A 10,599-nucleotide genomic window follows, 5' to 3' on the forward strand; every position below is an offset into this window, starting at 1 on the left:
TGTATTTGTTACGATCGCGGGGTAGGCGAGCCGAAAAGCAGGCGAATAGAGCCGTGATCACGGACAAATGGGGTTTTAATGGGAACGGAATCGCAGACAGGCACAAACATCAAAACAATACAATGACGGATCTGGGGAAGACTGACTCAGACTAGGACTAAATACAAAAGACAAGCTAGACATAACAGGACTCAGGTGATCACAATCAGGGCTGAACGCGAGGTAACGAGGTGGGCGTGGCACACATCGGGATCGAACGGAGCGGATCGTGACATAACCCCCCCCCCAAAGGCGCGCACTCCGGGCGCGCCCCAAGGGGAGGCGACGAAGGAGATGAAACCAGGGAAACAGGACCTGGAAGACAAGAACAAAATCATTAACGAGACCAGGGAAACAGGACCGAGACACAAAACAGAAACAGGGACGAGAAGAAGGACAAGACACGACAAAGAACAGGAAACGCGGACAGGCAGACAGAGAAAGGAGACACAGAGGGGACAGAAAACGGAGGAACAACAGTGCGAGGAGTGAACACAGGAGACACCGAGGGACAAGGAGCAAAGACAGGAGGGACAAAGGGACCAGAAGGGAACGGAGGAGACACAGAGGGACGAGGAGCAGAAACAGGTGGGACGGAGGGAAAGGGAGGAGGAACCAGGGGAGCCTGAAGGAACCCAGGCGGGCGACGGGCAGCGGCCGGAGGGGCCGCAGGCGAGAGGGAGGAGGGAGCAGGAGGGGACCACCCAGGGGCCAAGGGAACGGGACGAGGGAGAGACGGAGGGGACACGGAGGGAGCAAGAGGGAACACCGGTGCAGGCAGGAGGGGGAAGCTGCGGCAGGCGGAGGCGCAGCCGGAGCTGGGGAAGGCGCCGTCCGACGCCAAGCCGGAGCAGGGGGGCCCGGAGGCGGCCGACACGGAGCTGGAGGCGGGACCGAGGACCGGCACCGAGGAACCAGGGGGGGATACGGAGGCGACCGCCGACCCCGAGACGGAGGACCCGCAGGCAGCCACCGAGCCACAGCCAGGGGCCGAACGGGCGAGCCAGTGGGCAAGAGCGGGCGGGACCCGGGCCCGACGCCTGTGTCCCCGTCCCTTACGGGAAACTGGGTGCTGCAGGCACGTCCGGAGCCGGCAGGTCCGTGATAGGCGCCAGGATCGGCGCCGGGCGTACCGGCGCTGCCCCTTAAAGGGCCTTGTGGATCCGGGGAATAGCATCCCAGACGGCCCGGATCCCCTCATATTCCAGGTGGCCACCCTGGAATATGGAGGCTGCTGGTGACGACAGCTGCGCAGCTGCAGAGATCCCCGCTGGTTTCGGTGTCGGGAGGAGCTCCTCCCGATAATCAGCGGGGAGAGAGGCAAAACAGAGAGAGCAAGCCCCCAGGGAAATGGTCGGGGTCTCCTCCAGTCCTCTCCCCTTGCACCTCTTCTTTTTTCTCCGGCTTTGGTTGGATGGTTGCGACGGGGTTGCCTGAGAGAGGGCGAGCGGCTGGAGCCGCTTCTCCGTCACCCCGTCGACGAGCTGCCGGAGGTTTTCGCGCACTTCCGCCATGGTGTGCGCGTTCCCGGACGGCGACATCTCACTTAAGAGGGTCCTGCTCCGGCTGGCTAAGTCCCGCAGCTCGGGGTCCTCTTGGACCTCTGGCAGGTTCAGCCAGTAAATTACCTCGTTGAGCAGATCGAGGCGTTGGTCCTCGATCCGCGGAGGCACGTTGCGGAGATCCATCATTCTGTTTCGATCGCGGGGTAGGCGAGCTGAAAAGCAGGCGAATAGAGCCGTGATCACGGACAAATGGGGTTTTAATGGGAACGGAATCGCAGACAGGCACAAACATCGAAACAATACAATGACGCATCTGGGGAAGACTGACTCAGACTAGGACTAAATACAAAAGACAAGCTAGACATAACAGGACTCAGGTGATCACAATCAGGGCTGAACGCGAGGTAACGAGGTGGGCGTGGCACACATCGGGATCGAACGGAGCGGATCGTGACATAACCCTCCCCCCAAAGGCGCGCACTCCGGGCGCGCCCCAAGGGGAGGCAACGAAGGAGATGAAACCAGGGAAACAGGACCTGGAAGACAAGAACAAAATCATTAACGAGACCAGGGAAACAGGACCGAGACACAAAACAGAAACAGGGACGAGAAGAAGGACAAGACACGACAAAGAACAGGAAACGCGGACAGGCAGACAGAGAAAGGAGACACAGAGGGGACAGAAAACGGAGGAACAACAGTGCGAGGAGTGAACACAGGAGACACCGAGGGACAAGGAGCAAAGACAGGAGGGACAAAGGGACCAGAAGGGAACGGAGGAGACACAGAGGGACGAGGAGCAGAAACAGGTGGGACGGAGGGAAAGGGAGGAGGAACCAGGGGAGCCTGAAGGAACCCAGGCGGGCGACGGGCAGCGGCCGGAGGGGCCGCAGGCGAGAGGGAGGAGGGAGCAGGAGGGGACCACCCAGGGGCCAAGGGAACGGGACGAGGGAGTAGGGCTGGGCGATAAAACGATTACGATATGTATCGCGATAGACACGTGATCGATATCAATAAAAAATGTGTTCGATAAAACGTTCGATATTTTTTATTCTTCGTCGGAAGAAAACAGAGGTTGCGAAGCTAGTTTGGATCCGAACAGGTGTTCCGGGGAATTCGGTTTCCCTATGTTTCCCCTGTCTATCGGGAAATAATGTTTCCCCTAATATTAAATCAAAGAGGTATGTGAAATGTCTGAAAATCACTCAAGTACATTATTACATGTGAATACTGTATTGTTATTAGTACCGAGGCCCAGAGTTGCTGTATACCTGTTTTAACAGGGGGGAACCAAATATCCTGGATGTCAGGAAATAATGTTTCTCCTAATATTTCGGCAAATATGTATGTGGGATGTCTGAAAATCACTCAGGTACAGTATTACATGCGAATACAGTAGTTCGTCACGCATAATATAGTCTTATAAGAAATACTATACCGTTTTCATCAAGAAATATCTCTATCCAGCGAATTAAATACTTTCATTTATTATCAGTAAAAACAAAAAATATGTGATGTTTTAAAATATGTGGCTTGTTTACCTCAAGAGCTTCGTAAAAAGACATGAAAACAACAGCGAAACCGTGTACAAATCAGCGCGCGACAGGGGAAACATAGGGAAACTGAATTGCCCGGAACACCGGAAACGCAGCTGTCATAAATGGTCGTAGCACAGCAAAACAACTGCTTTATGGAAGTTCTGCCGGTTTTTTGTGAATCACTGTGACGGTCGCCTCGCCCTTCCCTAACGCCGCTCGCCCCCCGTCTCCTGAATATTAAGTTATAGGTCTGTATCCTTTCGGTTTGTATGTGTCATGTTGTCCGGTTTTTCGCGTATCCCGTGTTTCGTTTCGAGTCTGCCGTGTCTTTTGTTTCCCCTTCTCTCTTTCCTCTCTGTGTTTACGGCGCACTTCCGGGTTCCGGCTCCCTACGTATCGCGTCTTCCTCGTTAGTGTTTGCATGTGTGTCTTTTCCTAGCACAAAACCTGGACTGAAAATATACTTGAATAGTTCAACTTCAAGTATGATTAGAGTAAGAATAACTTGAAGAGTTACTTTTTCATATTTCTGCAGGTTTTATATTTCAAACAATGTTACTGTACTGTATCAGGTTTGTTTTTTTATATTACAGATGTACTGTATCTCAGTCTACGTCAGTTTTATTTATGTTTACAAAACACTGCACATATTTTAAAAACACTTTATTTTCCATGGTTGTTGACATGTTTAAAATAAAAATGTTTAAATGTAATATATTTTTCTCCTGGTCTTTATTTTAAATGGGTCATAAAAAATGTCAATAATTATCGATATCGACCGATATGAAACACTCATATCGTGATACAGTTTTCAGTCATATCGCCCAGCCCTACGAGGGAGAGACGGAGGGGACACGGAGGGAGCAAGAGGGAACACCGGTGCAGGCAGGAGGGGGAAGCTGCGGCAGGCGGAGGCGCAGCCGGAGCTGGGGAAGGCGCCGTCCGACGCCAAGCCGGAGCAGGGAGGCCCGGAGGCGGCCGACACGGAGCTGGAGGCGGGACCGAGGACCGGCACCGAGGAACCAGGGGGGGATCCGGAGGCGACCGCCGACCCCGAGCCGGAGGACCCGCAGGCAGCCACCGAGCCACAGCCAGGGGCCGAACGGGCGAGCCAGGGGGCAAGGGCGGGCGGGACCCGGGCCCGACGCCTGTGTCCCCGTCCCTTACGGGAAACTGGGTGCTGCAGGCACGTCCGGAGCCGGCAGGTCCGTGATAGGCGCCAGGATCGGCGCCGGGCGTACCGGCGCTGCCCCTTTAAGGGCCTTGGGGATCCGGGGAATAGCATCCCAGACGGCCCGGATCCCCTCATATTCCAGGTGGCCACCCTGGAATATGGAGGCTGCTGGTGACGACAGCTGCGCAGCTGCAGAGATCCCCGCTGGTTTCGGTGTCGGGAGGAGCTCCTCCCGATAATCAGCGGGGAGAGAGGCAAAACAGAGAGAGCAAGCCCCCAGGGAAATGGTCGGGGTCTCCTCTAGTCCTCTCCCCTTGCACCTCTTCTTTTTTCTCCGGCTTTGGTTGGATGGTTGCGACGGGGTTGCCTGAGAGAGGGCGAGCGGCTGGAGCCGCTTCTCCGTCACCCCGTCGACGAGCTGCCGGAGGTTTTCGCGCACTTCCGCCATGGTGTGCGCGTTCCCGGACGGCGACATCTCACTTAAGAGGGTCCTGCTCCGGCTGGCTAAGTCCCGCAGCTCGGGGTCCTCTTGGACCTCCGGCAGGTTCAGCCAGTAAATTACCTCGTTGAGCAGATCGAGGCGTTGGTCCTCGATCCGCGGAGGCACGTTGCGGAGATCCATCATTCTGTTTCGATCGCGGGGTAGGCGAGCTGAAAAGCAGGCGAATAGAGCCGTGATCACGGACAAATGGGGTTTTAATGGGAACGGAATCGCAGACAGGCACAAACATCGAAACAATACAATGACGCATCTGGGGAAGACTGACTCAGACTAGGACTAAATACAAAAGACAAGCTAGACATAACAGGACTCAGGTGATCACAATCAGGGCTGAACACGAGGTAATGAGGTGGGCGTGGCACACATCGGGATCGAACGGAGCGGATCGTGACAGTATTATATGATTTTGCGAGAGGGTTGGTAACACATACCAACCTAAGAGATCCAGAATCATTACCCTTCAAACCTCATGGGGGTAGGTTACTTGAGCCTACTGAAGATAACATCAGATGTGCCACTACTGGACAGATAAAAGTGAACTTGCCATGGCTAGTCACCAAGAAGCCAGTTCCTGATGAAAATGGCCACCCTATAACTGGATCGTCTGAGCATTATGCCCTTTATGATAGATTTCATGAGGCAAACTCAAAAGATGCCAGGGATGTCTTGCGAAAGGTGGAACTGGTCCCAGAGTTACGTGGTTGGATCAACAGCCAGTGTGCTGAACAGCTCTTTGCTGGAATGATGAAAAACAATCATTTTCTCAACATGATGACTCCCTCATCACATGTCTTTTTGATGTGAAATATTTTGTTCGTTGTTGGCGTCCTCAGTCTCGGAAGACTATGGAATTCTGCGTCCAGATAGGTTACTCCATGGCTTGATTGCAGCATCTTTGGTGACTGTAGAGCCCAATTCTGGATGTACAGCTCCTGGTGCAGTTTTGGCAGATGAAGACGGTGTCTGGTTTCACTGAGGATTTCTCCACATTTTTTCTGCGTTCTCTCCTCTCTGCCCACTGTAGGTGTCACTTTTGTTCGTAGCTGTTTACACCCGCCTTGACGGTTCGCCTCCACCCACTGAGATCTGCTGCTGCAGCTTCCCATGTTGTGGGGCTGATGTTGCAGGCTTCCATGTCACGCTTGCAGACGTCTTTATAGCGCAGTGCTGGCCTCCCCACTGGTCTGACGCCAGAGTCCAGTTCTCCATAGAGGATGTCTTTGGGGAGCCGTCCATCGTCCATGCGATGAACATGGCCGAGCCAGCGAAGGCGGCGCTGAGTGAGCAGAGGATGCCAGACTTTTCCAGGACAACCGTGTTGGAAATGTGGTCCTGCCATGTGATCCCCAGTATCCTTCGCAGGCAGCGGAGATGGAACGTATTGAGCCTATGTTCATGGCGGGCGTACAGGGTCCATGTCTCGCTGGCGTACAAGAGGATGCTGAGGACACAAGCCTGGTAAATACGGATTTTGGTGTTGATGGTCAGCATGGTGTTCTCCCACACCCGTTTGGTGAGGCGTGCCATTGTTCCAGCGGCCTTGCCGATCCGCTTGTCGATTTCAGTATCAAGTGATAGGTTGCTGCAAATGGTGGAACCCAGATAGATGAACTCCTCCACTACCTCCAGAGTGTGGTCACCAATGCAGATGCTGGGGGTGCTGCTGACATCCTGACTCATAATGTTGGTCTTCTTGAGGCTGATGGTAAGGCCGAAAGCACTGCTAGCATGAGCGAAGCGGTTAATGAGTCGCTGGAGGGCTTCCTCAGTGTGGGTTGCTAGCGCGGCGTCATCGGCGAACAGCAATTCCCGCAGGAGTATGTGACGCACCTTGGTCTTGGCACGCAGACGGGCTAGATTGAAAAGCTTCCCGTCTGTTCTTGTGTGGAGGTAGACGCCGTAGTCGCAGGAGTCGAAAGCGTAAGAGAATAGTAAAGAGAAGAAAATGCCGAAGAGTGTGGAAGCAAGGACGCAGCCCTGTTTTACCCCGTTGTTAATTGGGAAGGGGTCTGATGAAGAGCCGTCGTACTGTATTGTGCTCTGCATGCCCTCGTGAAAAGATGTGATCATCTTGAGTAGCTTCGGGGGGCATCCAATCTTGGAGAGCAGTACGAAGAGCCCCTTTCTGCTGACAAGGTCAAAGGCTTTGGTCAGGTCGATAAAAGCGACGTAAAGCGGCTGATGCTGCTCTCGGCACTTCTCCTGCAGTTGTCGCATTGTGAAAATTATGTCCGCTGTCGATCTCCCAGCTCTAAAGCCACATTGTGACTTTGGGTAAACTCGTGCGGCAAGCATTTGAAGCCTGTTGAGAACCACTCTGACGAAAGCCTTTCCAGCGATGCTCAGGAGAGAAATGCCCCTGTAGTTGTTACAGTCGCTGCGGTCGCCTTTGTTTTTATAAATGGTGACGATGTTGGCGTCGCGCATGTCCTGAGGGATGGTGCCCTCGTTCCAGCATTGACAGAGCAGTTCATGCAGACGGGTGAGCAAAGTGGTAGACTTGCCGGCCTTGTACACCTAGGAGGGTATGCCGTCTTTGCCTGGAGCTTTTCCGGAGGCTAGGGAGTCTATGGCTTTGCTGAGCTCCTCTGGGGTAGGTAAGGCATCAAGCTCCACTAAGACTGGCAGGGCCTGGATGTGCTGCAGAGCATCTTCCGTGACGACAGTTTCCTGGGAGTAGAGTTCCTGGTAATGCTCGGCCCATCGTTCCATCTGTTTGGATCTGTCCGTGATAATGTCGCCGGTTGATGACTTCAGTGGCGCGACCTTGGTGGCAGACGGGCCGACAGCCTTCTTCATGCCTTCGAACATGCCACGGGCGTTGCCGCTGTCAGCAGCTTGCTGGATATTCAGGCAGAGGTTCAGCCAATACTCGCTGGCGCAGCGGCGGGCCACGCGTTGAGCTTCGCACCTAGCCTTCCTTAGTGCAGCTAGAGTGCCCTCTGAGGGGTTGTTCTTGTGCTTGATGAGCGCTGCTCGCTTGGCTTCTATTGCAGGCTCAATCTCTGTGAATTTTGCCTCGAACCAGTCGGGGTTTCTTCTCTCCTTCTCGCCAAATGTGGCCATAGCTTGATGGTATATAGTATCCCGAATGAAACTCCACTTTTCCTCTATGCTGCCTGTTGGGGGTTCCAGAAGGGCTTGCGTGATGGATTCTGCAAACTTAGTGCATAGATCGGGAACAAAGGTTCTAGTTACGTTGATTTGTGGCCGCCCTTTCTGCCTTGTGCGATAAACACGCTTGGGCTGAAGTCGCAGTTTGCTGCCGACCAAGGAGTGGTCTGTATCGCAGTCAGCACTATGATAGCTGCGGGTGACGAGGATACTGCGCAGCATAGTCCTGCGTGTGATGGCCAGGTCTAGCTGGTGCCAGTGGTGGGATCTGGGGTGCCGCCATGAAACTCGGTGATGAGGCTTGGTGGAGAAGAACGTAATGCATGAGTCACGTGTAATGTAGAGGTCATGGTAGGAGCAAAGCTCAAGAAGCCTCTGACCGTTCTCATTCATTTTGCCAACACCGAAGTGGCCTAGACACATGGGCCAGGAGTCGAGGTCACTGCCCACCCTTGCATTAAAATCACCGAGTAGGACTAAGGCTTCTGAGGAAGGCACTCTTCTAATGGCAGCATGGAGTTCCTCGTAGAACTGATCCTTGATCTCTGCAGGAGAGCAGAGTGTTGGAGCATAAATGCTCAGGATGTTCAGAGGACCAGTGTAACAGTAGAGTCGGAGGGACAGAATCCTTTCAGTGCCGCCATCCGGAGGTGCCACTGAGGTTAGAAGGGCGTTGCTCACAGCGAAGCCAACGCCATGCTGTTGTGGTTCCTCAGGTCTCTTCCCCTGCCAGAAGAAGGTGTAGTCCTTCTCTCTGAGGCTGCCGTCTGCAGGGAGTCTGGTTTCCTGAAGGGCAGCGATGTCAATGTTGAGCTTCTTCAACTCACGGTTGATGACGGCGGTCTTTCTGCAGTCATCAATGCCAGAAAGGTCCTCAGTAAGGCCAGGACACATAGTCCTGACATTCCAACTTCCCAGCCGTAGAACTGTTTTTTTCTTCTGTTTGCCTGGTGCAGTATTTGCGGTCTGCTTGTCGAGTTTATCTCTAAGCTCCAAGCTCCCAAAGAAGCAGGCAGACCGTGGCGGGTCAACACCCTATTAGCCGGGGGCTGCCCAGCTTAAGGTGGGCGGTAGTTGACCAGTGGAACGCGATGGATCCTCCCACCGTCGAAGACAGCCCGTGGCGCCCTATCCTACGCCAATCGGATATGGGCTTATAACTCATAACTGCTGTCTTCCGTGTTGTATGATGCTGTAAGACAGCACTGGAGTGACCTCTCCAGGACGCAAGCCTGGGCGCGGGTATGGAGACACTAGGCTGCCCAGACACTAGTATCCCCCTCTCGGCCTTGCTGGTGAATTCCAAAGGAAAGCAAAGCAATACGTTTGGCACCAGCTTGGCTGCAGGAGTTGCCGGCTGGGGCGCAGAGCACTGGCCAGCCGCCTTAGGGGCTCCACTCTGGATTTTCTGTCTGGGTTTACTCCCATAGCCTTTTCTCCTCCCGGAAGATACCCACAAGGCAGCGGGGCTGGTAACCCTGGCAGGGGCATGGTTGCTGAATGCCTGAGTCACGTCCGTGGAACCCACGTCCGTGAAACCCAGGGTCGTCGCGCATCGAGACTGTTCAGCACACCTGGCGCTGTGGTTTGAAATCAGAGTTTTCCTTCTCCTAGACAAACTGCCTACCAAGGCTAACGAGCTCCGTCTAAACATCACTACAACAATGCTAGAAATTCAAGAACTATAGAAAGCATGAAGAAGAGATTGGGCAAAGGAGTGGACATACAGTTAAATTCCAATGGTCAGACAGTTTTGGGTATGTATTCCACCCTCATTCTAAATTATTAGTGTTAATGTCATGTTTATGTAATTTTGCTGTACGGTGCCGTGAAGTTATATTTGTATTTTAATTGTAGGTGATTCCTCATGTTTATTTTGCAATTTGAAAGATCATAAAGCTATAACTTACAAATCTGTCAGAAATGCTAGACAGCATAGCGTTGATGAGAAATGCATGCAGTACAACCGATTAACTCATTCTAAATCATTTGTTTAAAATGTGCTTTTTTGCAGCACCAGCTGAAGCACCAGCCGAACAAGCACAAACAACAACAACAGCACCAGCTCATGGTATGACAACTGCAGCATCCCCTGGTATGAAGACAATATATTTTTTGAGGGCCTGGTTGTACAACTTAATAAAAACCTTAACACATCCATGTTTTTTAGAATATGTATACTTATGTATGTTTGCAGTGGGTACTTGATCTGCAGCTAAATGTATACCAACCTTCAGCCACCCTAAGAAAGTGTTATATGCTTCATAAGATGGCTCAGTATCACAGAAATGTGGTGAAACACTTATTTGGTTATTATTTTCATGTATGGTTTGATATGTATGACAGGAGATCTACCAGTGTGCAGTGATGACTGCTGGGGACTACCACATCTGGAGCACATAAGTGCCCGATCGGAAATCAGAGACTCAGAGGTGCATGTTTTATGTTTTGTTCCTTCGTATTTGTTTGTTTGTTTATATATTGATTGACTCATTTGATTGATTGCCGCATGGGCTCTGTCACACTGGCAAGCGGGCGAGTGGTGAAGCAGGCAAGCAGAGCCGCAAATATGGACAGACGGGGTTTATTGAAGGGAAGACTGGCGGACAAGGAACAAAACATGACAATACAATGACAAGTCTGGGGAAGACTGACTCAGACGAGGACTAAATACAAAAGACGGGCTAGACTTAACAGGACACAGGCGATCACAATTAGGGCTGAACA

At 52.7% G+C, this 10,599-nt stretch overlaps 1 long non-coding RNA gene across 1 annotated transcript; it reads left to right on the forward strand.

Annotated features, from left to right (window-relative positions):
• Nucleotides 1-9,409: 9,409 nt before the first annotated feature.
• On the forward strand, nucleotides 9,410-10,306 carry LOC140593400 (uncharacterized). The gene is made up of 3 exons (XR_011993704.1): nucleotides 9,410-9,629; nucleotides 9,887-9,967; nucleotides 10,219-10,306. It is a non-coding gene; the product is annotated as an uncharacterized lncRNA (long non-coding RNA).
• Nucleotides 10,307-10,599: the final 293 nt, after the last annotated feature.

Source organism: Paramormyrops kingsleyae, chromosome 11 (assembly GCF_048594095.1).
Source record: "Paramormyrops kingsleyae isolate MSU_618 chromosome 11, PKINGS_0.4, whole genome shotgun sequence".
Taxonomy (NCBI): Eukaryota; Metazoa; Chordata; class Actinopteri; order Osteoglossiformes; family Mormyridae; genus Paramormyrops; species Paramormyrops kingsleyae.